Source organism: Myotis lucifugus, unplaced genomic scaffold (genome assembly GCF_000147115.1).
Source record: "Myotis lucifugus unplaced genomic scaffold, Myoluc2.0 scaffold_1011, whole genome shotgun sequence".
NCBI classification, from domain to species: domain Eukaryota; kingdom Metazoa; phylum Chordata; class Mammalia; order Chiroptera; family Vespertilionidae; genus Myotis; species Myotis lucifugus.
In genome coordinates this window covers 46,134-54,736 of record NW_005872059.1, presented here as the reverse complement: position 1 = coordinate 54,736, position 8,603 = coordinate 46,134, and the positions used below count along the sequence as shown (strand labels likewise).

General features: G+C 46.4%; 1 pseudogene; it reads right to left on the bottom strand.

Annotated features, from left to right (window-relative positions):
• Nucleotides 1-4,783: 4,783 nt before the first annotated feature.
• Nucleotides 4,784-6,414, bottom strand: LOC102423463 (annotated as a pseudogene).
• Between the last annotated feature and the right edge of the window lie 2,189 nt (nucleotides 6,415-8,603).

Genomic DNA, 8,603 nt, shown 5'->3' with positions numbered 1-8,603 from the left:
TTACAAACAGACCCAAAGATTTATTGGTTTTTATATTAAAGAAGGTATCTTTCTTGTTCATGCCACATAATCTCCCTGATTCTCCTGGGACTTGTGTAAAGAGAAGCCACCATATACATACCTCCTGGATATATCAGAAATGTACAGAGATGGTGGCAAGTCTCAGTGCTTCCAGACTTTTCTGTTAGCAGTGACAGGCTTCACGCTCAGCACATTTCATTGGTAAAAGTACTTCACAGGCCTGCAGCAAATTCAGGTGGTCAGGAGGGAAGTCTGACATACTTGATGGCCACACTCATGTGACTACATGGGGCCAGCCTCTTTGGGGGCTGTGTATGGGCGAAGAAGAGCAGTGAAGATTGGTAGGAAGTGACAGTGGAAATTAGTTCAGATGGTTCACTTTCCCCTCATCCAGGTGCATTTTGTCCCAGAGCTGCCCACAACCACCACTGCCTAGATTCAAAGGAGTGAACTTCAATAAGAGGAATTTGGTCAGAAGTAGTTGGCTATGAACTTAGAGCCCACTTCTGAGTGTGACCTTTAATAAATCCCTGGCTGCCTCGGTTCCCCCACTATGTTCGAGGTGAAGATCCACATATTAAGAATGTTTATTGGAAGGTATAGGACTGCAAGCATTCCAGCATCCATGTTCTTTGAAATTAATATCGGTCACTACTCTGTCTCCTAGTCTCTATCATTTGCATAGCTCAGGTGAGGGCTCCATCAGGTGGGGCTGAATGTAAAAATGCTGACATTAACATCAATGTTGGTCCTAGGTTCCCATTCATTTGTGCCTGAACCTGTGCTAAATGTGGTCCCTCCATTGTTCTCTTCATCCCCATTGGAGGAAGCACTGGGCCTAATTTTCCGTCCTTGTCTCAATGTTCCTGAGTGTCCAAGCTCACCCAGTAAATGATGAGAGTCCAGAGGTCATAAAGTGATGCTCCAAGCAACCCCAGGCACATTCCTTATTAGGTGTCAGCATAGCTTACAAATGGGCAAGGGATTGACCTTCTCTTCAGGGACCAGGAGGACCACCTGGGTATGCCAGCCTTCTCCAGGGTTATCCAGTTCCTCATTCCTAAGGGGGAATTAGGGTCCTAAGATTATTCACCCTCAGCTTTCCCCCATATGCACCCATGCAGTGATTCCTTTTCAGGGATTCAGGATCTTCCAGATCCTCCTCAAAGGCTTAGAGTCCGCCAAAAACAGTGCCTCCACACTCTATTCTTCAATTCTGCCACCAGTCTTTCCCAATTCTCCAACTTCTCTCAGCCTGCAGTCCTGCAGTTCTATGACCCTTCACTTCATCCATCCATGAACCTGAGATGGGACCCAAAGGGGTATAACAGTGGCTTGGAAGAGAAAGGGCTCAGCCTGGGGAGCAGAGAAGAACATACCGTCTTCTAAATCACCCCTGTGGAGATTGATATGCAATTGTCTGTTGATGGGGTGCACACATACAATCTAACAGGGAACATGCAGACATCATAAGCACACAAATGCACGGGTACAGAACACCCCCAGGCAAAGATGGGCTCTCAGGTGCAGGGCTTGTGGCCAGGCTCACACAGACCCAGACTACAGACTCGGACATCACTTTGAGGGGAATACACAAATACACACAGATAAGAACACATGGGAACAAGACAGCATCACGATGCACACTTACACACACAATGGACACACACAGGCACACACCTGAAGGGACATACGTGGACACAGTAGACAGACACAAAGAAAATAAAAAACACAAATACAATCAGGAACACTCAAAGGGGCAGCAATTCACACATACAACCAACACTGACAAGCAAAGCAACACTCCCCTTAATGCTGAGTCATACTAATACACTGTTTTGAAGGAAACATTAAGAACTGAGGTGCTGTCTTCACGAGGTAGTACAGTGGGTTGGAGAATCATCTCATAATGCACCCCCCGCCCCACCACACACACAATAGATTGTGGATTTGATCCCTGGTTGGGGCATGTATGAAAGGCAATTGATCCATGTTCCTCTTCCATTAATGTTTACTTATTTCTCTCCCTGTTTCTCTTTATTCTTTATCTAAAATCAATAAACATATCCTCAGCTGAGGATTAAAAAAGAAAAATGTAATAATTAAGGTATTGAATTTTCAAGAACATAGCATTAAATCCAGAGCAATCTCTCTAGAACAGTTATCAGAGAATCATTTGAATGCAGTCAATGTGTCTTCTTTTACCTGGGAGGCTAACAGAATCCCTATCGCTGATCTCAGAAAAACCCCACATAATTAGTGTCATAGTCATGATCCCCTCCTGGCTTTCATTTAACCACTAAATGATGGTTTCTGAATAAAGTCATCCCTTCATTTCCATAACTTAGGTTAGACTTTGAGTGATAAAAATGAACTTATCTTAGTAGAAGCTGTTTCTGAGGGATTCCAACATAACTTTAGGCACTGGAGTGAGTAGAGCCAGTTCTCCCTCCAGGTCCCATGTGGCCATGCACTCCCTGTAGATAACTAGAACCTAGAGGTCCAGGAGTGATGCTCTGAGTAGACCCAGACACCTTCCTCTATTAGTTTTCAGCTTAGCTTTCACATGGGTAAGGGACACCCTCTCCAGGGATGTCCAGTTCCTCATTATTAGTGGGGACTTAGGAGCCTAGAAGTCTTCCCCTCAGCTTTCCCCCACATGCACCCATCTTCACATTCCTTTCCAAGGATCCTGGATCATCCAGCTACTCCAAGAAGGCACAGTCTTCCACAAACATTTCCAATCCACGCTCTATACCTCCTGTCTGTCATCACAGTCTGCCCCAATTTCCCACCTTGCTACAGCCTGAGGTTCTTGGCCCTGTGCTTAATTCATACCTAAGATGGGACCTCCAGAGGGACACCAGATGCCTGGACGAGCAGGAGAATAAGGGCTCAACTGGTGGTGGGGAAGAACAACAGGTAGTCCTCTACATCACCTCTCCGGAGATTCACTATGACTTGTCAGTGGTTGGGGTGCACAGACTCAGAGAGAAATATACAGATAACATGAGCACAGAAACATGCAGGTAGAGAACACCCCCAGCCTCTTCTGGGCACTCAGGTGCTGGACTTAGGTCCAGGCTCACATAGACCCACACTGTAGACATAGGCAATACCTTGAGGGGAACACACATACACAGAAACAAATAATTGGGGCCACCCAGACAGTGCCACAGGACACACACACAATGGACACACCCCCATATGCTGGCAGGAACCTCTAAAACCAAACCTGTCCAAGGGCCCAACCTCTCTGCCCCCTCAACCTCACATCCCACAGTATATTGTCCCTCAGAGTCCAGGCTCCATCACCTCATTCCAGGTGCAAGGGTCTGCTCGGCACAGGCCAAATTTATGGAGGGGAGACCACCTGGAATGCATCCCTCCAATGTGGTATCATGTTGAGACCAAGCCTCTCTTTCAGGAAATGCTTGTATGGCAGAATGGTATCACCATTAAAAACACACAGCACCATTTCCTGGAGAATCCATGCTACCTCCAGGACTGGTTGGGCAGTATTTTTAATGAAATGAAAATGGAAAATTACCCAGAAATGCAAAAATAGAGATTCAAACAATGCCCATGGAGCTTAGGAGAGTGCATGGGCTGCTCAGAGGTACGTGAACTCATTTGAGGGCCTCAAGTATTAGGAGCTGCTCCAGAATGCCTGGGAGGGATCTGGGATCCTCAACCACCTGAATCCAAAATAGCTCAGTCTCAACCCCTGGCTAGAAGGTGCTGAGACCACAAAACCCATGTCCAGGAGTTTTTCCCAGCTCCTTAGGGTTTAGTCTCAGGGAGCACAGATGCCATAATTACCTGAGGGTGACTCTTCAGCTCAGCCCCAGTTCCCCACCCTCCACACTGACAGCAGGGCCCCTCCCCTCCTGTCCTCTCCCTCACTGTGTGCTCTGCCCTCTGAGAATCCTTATGAGGGCAGAGGGTTCGCCACAGGGTTCCAGCCTAGTCTGTGATGGTGTTCGCATGTGTTGACTCGTTTGGTGAAAAAACACACAAATATATTGATCAGAGAGCAAGAGAGAGAAGAATAGGGAGAGGGAAACACCCATTTTGTGTCCCACTAATTTTATACATTGTTTGATTCTTTTTTAAATATAAGCTTTATTTTAAATTTAAAGAAAAACTGAAAATGAGTATTTCTTTACAAATTATACCAATATTGAAAACGTAATTTGGGAATGTTGAACATTAGTTCTCAATTCAAAATAATGACATGTCTTGGTGTTGGCTAATGTAAAGTTTCTTTAAACCTAGTACTTTATATAAGTTTAACCATTTCATCCTTCCTAAAATTCAGTGATTATGATTCAACTTTAGAAGGTTAAAGCAGTCTTCTATGTAAAACCCCATATACCTTTTTGAAATACAATATATTTACACCAGCGAGGAAATGATAAAAACCTGTAAAAACCACATGGGACTTGCCGAAAAGGCTGCCTACATACAGAGGGAGCATTTCGCCTCAGCACACACGCGTGATCCAACAGACTCCCTCACGTTCTCTTACACAGCCACCTGCGTGGTTATAAATGCCGCTCTAGCATGTATGAACTGAAAATAACATGTTTTAAAAGGTCCTTGAAGACACAGGGGAGTGGAATGAGCCCGCGCTGAGAGCAGCACCACACAGGCTGTTATGAGGCTGTGGCCGAGCTGCCAGCCCAGCTGGCTCCGCCCCTGGGGAAGCAGGCCCCGCCCCGTGGGAACAGGCCCCACCCTGTGGGAACAGGCCCCGCCCTCAGAAAGCGGTGGGGGCGAGCCCAGAAAGACTGATGGTCTTGTTGATGATCTCCAAGGCCTCCTGGACCTCGTCCTCCTTGATGACCAGCGGAGGTGGAACCTGATGATGTCGCCGTGGGTGGGCTTGGCCAGAAGTCCATTATCTCGAAGGCGCAGGCGCACCTTCCAAGCATCTGAATCTTTGGTTTCCCGGGTGACAATGGCGTTCAGCAGCCCCCTCCCACGCACGGTGGTCGCGATGTCCGAGGGCAGTTTCCTGAGCTCGTTCTCTTCTTCCAAAACCTCGCAGGCGGCAATGGGCAATGGCCCCGCGGCTGCCCAGAGGGTTGCCCCTATACTTGGAGCCGCGCTCCCGGGCTGGATGGTCAGCATGATCTCGTCTTCACACAGCACCGCCCACACGGGTTACAGGCCACCGGAAAGGGCCTTGCCCAGGAGGACGAGGTCAGGCCTGACGTTTGCATGGCCGACCGCCAGCCATCGACCAGTCCTGGCCAGTCCCGTCTGGGTCTCATCCAATAAGCAGGATCTGGTGCCGGGCGCAGAGCTCGCGCACAGCCATCAGGCAGCCTGGGTCGGGACAATGACGCCCGCCTCGCCCTGAATGGGTTCGACCATGAACGCAGCATCGTTTGGATCCTGAAGAGCAAGCTCGAGAGCAGGCAAGTCGTTGTAGGGAATGATCTCAAACCCCGGCATGAGGGGGCCAAAGCCGTCGTCGCTGCTGGGGTCCGTGGAGCTGGAGATGGCACACACACTCCTGCCCCAAGTTTCCAGCTGCGAAGACGATCTTGGCTTTGTCCTTGGGGATGCCCTTCACGGTGCAGCCCCACTGCTGCGCTAGCTTGCAAGCAGTCTACCTGGCCTCCACCCTGTGCTCATGGGGAGAACCTGGTGGTAGTTGAAGAGCTTCGTGACGTTCTCCTCGTCCTCACCTGGCACGTTGTTGTAGGAGGCCCGCGAGGTCGACGTCAGCTTCTCTGCCTGGCTCTTCAGGGCGTCCATGATCTTGGGGAGGCAATGCCCTTGGATGACGGTGCTGTGCGCACTCAGGAAATCAAAGCATTTCCTGCCTTCCACATCCCTCTCTCCAGGGTGAAGGGTAAGGGGTGGTAAAGATTGTCCCAAAATTCAAGCAAGTTTTGAATATCGCGTGAGCATTAACAGCAAAAAATAAAAGCCTAATTTTACTTGGTTTATTGAATCAGATTCTAATATGTTACCCTGTAATTTCAATCCCTTCAATTTGATAAGCATTACCAAGTACCAATTATGGCCCAGGAGTAGGGACAATGAAGACCAATGAAGACCACGGCTTTCGTATGTGCCAGCAAAGCCGTGGAGGCCATTTACCCGATGTGCTATTCCATACATAACCCTATACTATATACTTTATGAATCAATAAAAAATTTACAATTTTTAATTATAAACCTGTGTTTTCTATCAAAATTACTTCTTGCGTGAATTACTTGGCTTCCCGTTCAAAATCGTCATCAGACGATAGAGGGCCTTGGACCGTCTTCTTAGTTGCCACGGATGTAGCAGAAGCCACTGGCTTGTGGGCGCCCCGGCAAAGCCCCGCCACAGACTGCAGACGAGCTAGCTTGGAAAGCATCGTGTCCGTGGAGCAGGAATTCCTCCACCCAGCTACCCTTTCTTCCCGCGGTTCAGATGAAAATGCAGATTGTTCAGCCTGGATCCAGGGACGATCTGCTGGGTCCAATAATCGCTGGTGGGGCCTCAGGCTCCGGAACCAGCGGCTACGTCTCCGTGGCAGCACATTGTTTGATTCTTGCATGGAGCCTGACTGAGGATGGAACCCACAACCTTGGCTCTATTGCAATGATGCTTTAATCAACTGAGCTCTCTGGCCAGGGAGAAACTTATCAGGGGTTTTTAGTAAAATAAGTCACTGATGTATCTGAGAATAGATAGATACCAGAACCACTGGGATGAAAGATAGTGATGGAAGGCAATGGCGATTCTCGGGTCACACATCCTGGAACCAGAGAGGAGGGAGCCTGATTCTGGGTTGTGTCACCTGACCACTGCCCTCTCATAATCCAGGACCCCTCAGCAGATATCGGAGAGCTGGTTTCGCCCGATTCCCTGCAGGCCAGGCCGCAGGACCTCACCTGCCAGAGAGATCCCACTCATTCCACAGACACCCTTGAAGCCAAGGCGCTGCCCCAGGTGGAGCCTAATGGGGAGGGACCGGGGGGAGGTTGGCACTAGGGTGTGAGGGACCCGTCTCAGCCAGTCCCACCCCACTTGTCATTTTCTAATTAATTTCCTTTCAATGTGCACAAGTCCATACACCCAGTCACTAGTAAAATATAATGATGTACTACTGAAATATCTTATGTCCATCTTCAATGCCATCATTTTGGCAGTTTGAATGTGATGGTGATATTTACACCAGGGAAGTTTTCAACTACTACAAACCTAGACTTCAATGTATCATTAAATGCTTAAACTTAACACTGGTGGAGAATTAACAATGCAGATTAAATGTGTAAGTGTATGGTACAAGTGGGCTATAAATGGCACATAGGGTAAAAATTGAGAAAAACCATTTTGTTTATAGAATTCAAAAACCAAGAATTCCATATGGCCAAAAAATCAGTCGAGTCACTGAGGACTGAGTGAAATTCAAACATATGTCGTAGAGGCTGCACCGCCCTCCTATTGGTTAGAATAGAATAATAAACTAACTTTAAAAGTAAACAAAAAATCCTGAGCATTTTAACAAAGAAGATAGACAGTGAAAGAAATACACGGAAAAATGGTCACCATCAAACATTTTTATGGAAATGAAGTTAAAGCAAAAGCGAGTTAACAGTACACTCATTGATGGGGCTAGTGCTTAAAAAGATTAACCTTTGCATGTGCTGGCAGAGTTGCATAGAATTTTCTGGGTGGGTGGGAAGGCAAACTGATTGACCGTTTTAGGTCACAGTTCCATATATGTTGAAATGTACCACATTCAATGACACTGGAACAATTTGATAAAACATACATCTGTAGAAAGAATGGAATACAATATTCTGAGCTTTTTTATTTATAAAACCCCAAACATAGAAATAACTGAAATTATAGGCAGCTCAATAGTAAAAGTGGTTATCCATAGAATACAATATTTTCTAGAAATAAAAAATTATTTATATAAACGTTAGTGTTAAATCTCAAACATCTGTATAGCATGAAGGAAGCCAGTGTTTGTTAAAGAGAATTCACCTTATAGTGCCAATAAAATTATGAAAAATATGAACTACTCTATTGTAAAGGAAGGTAAATCAATGTCTGCATGGAGGGTTGGGGAAGCAGAAATATTACAAAATGACTGGAGGTAAATACAAAGTGTGGCAAATTTAGGTTTAGAGTAGTTGGTGTTGAAAATAATGCACTAATAAATAACAACACAAATATAAAAACACCTTTAAAAAAAAGATCATAAACCAGAGCAGAGGAGAGCACAGAGTTTGCAGGTTGGTGAATAAGAAAACCTCAAAATTCATCAAAGCATAATGTGAGTACCACTATGTCCCAGAAAGAGGTAGCACTTCTTAGCTGAGAACGGGCGCTCAGGATGAATCCTGGTCAGGTCCATTTTCTAGTCATAGAGAAATGAATGAAGATACTGCCAAGAGCTTGGAGGAATCATAATTACCTCAAGCAGAAGTGAGAACACAGAATATATTCCCCTGAGCACCCAGGGAATGTGACCGATGCACACACCTCAGGTGAGCCAGGTGTTAGAGGTGAAATCTCTATAGCAATAAACACTCACAGTGACAACATTTGGGTTGTAGGTCTG